At 28.9% G+C, this 495-nt stretch overlaps 1 protein-coding gene across 1 annotated transcript in view; it reads right to left on the bottom strand.

Moving 5' to 3' along the window:
* The window catches only part of LOC106678054 (uncharacterized), an 11,224-nt gene that overhangs the window by 817 nt on the left and 9,912 nt on the right, over positions 1-495 (bottom strand). The gene's annotated exons all lie outside the window — the stretch shown is intronic.

The following is a 495-nucleotide window of genomic DNA, read 5'->3' as shown; positions in this document are numbered from 1 at the left end:
TCGTTTTTCATTTTGTAGCCAGTAATAATGTGGCATTGAACTATATCTTTGCTGTATCTCTACTCTCTCGGAAAATATTCAGGAATCCCTACAATCCACTATTCCTGTCTTATCTGTTGGCCTAAAATCCCAAATCAAACTTTCCTATTTTTTCACCAATGATCCTATATTTCTTCAACACCTCTGCAATGTAGTTCACCGGGTTCCTTGTGCTACTTCTAACTGCAGTCCTTCCTTTATCGGACTACTACAGTAAATACTTCTATAAATTCATTGATATGAATATAATTTACATTTAGTGGATATTTATTTTGTAAATATACTCATATTTCATAATCATATCCCTTCTGCTTCTTATTCATCAAAGTGTAATAATTTAAAACACTATATCTAACTCAGAAACAATTAAAAATTTTTTTTTATTTATTTATTGATATTTACAACTGTATAAAAAATACAACAAGTAAATTTGATCATAATGACGTAATGATATGA

This window comes from Halyomorpha halys, unplaced genomic scaffold, assembly GCF_000696795.3.
Source record: "Halyomorpha halys isolate HHAL.00 unplaced genomic scaffold, Hhal_1.1 Scaffold120.1, whole genome shotgun sequence".
Lineage (NCBI taxonomy): Eukaryota > Metazoa > Arthropoda > Insecta > Hemiptera > Pentatomidae > Halyomorpha > Halyomorpha halys.
Note: the sequence above shows the minus strand (reverse complement) of the source record. Positions and strands in the feature narration are given on the sequence as shown.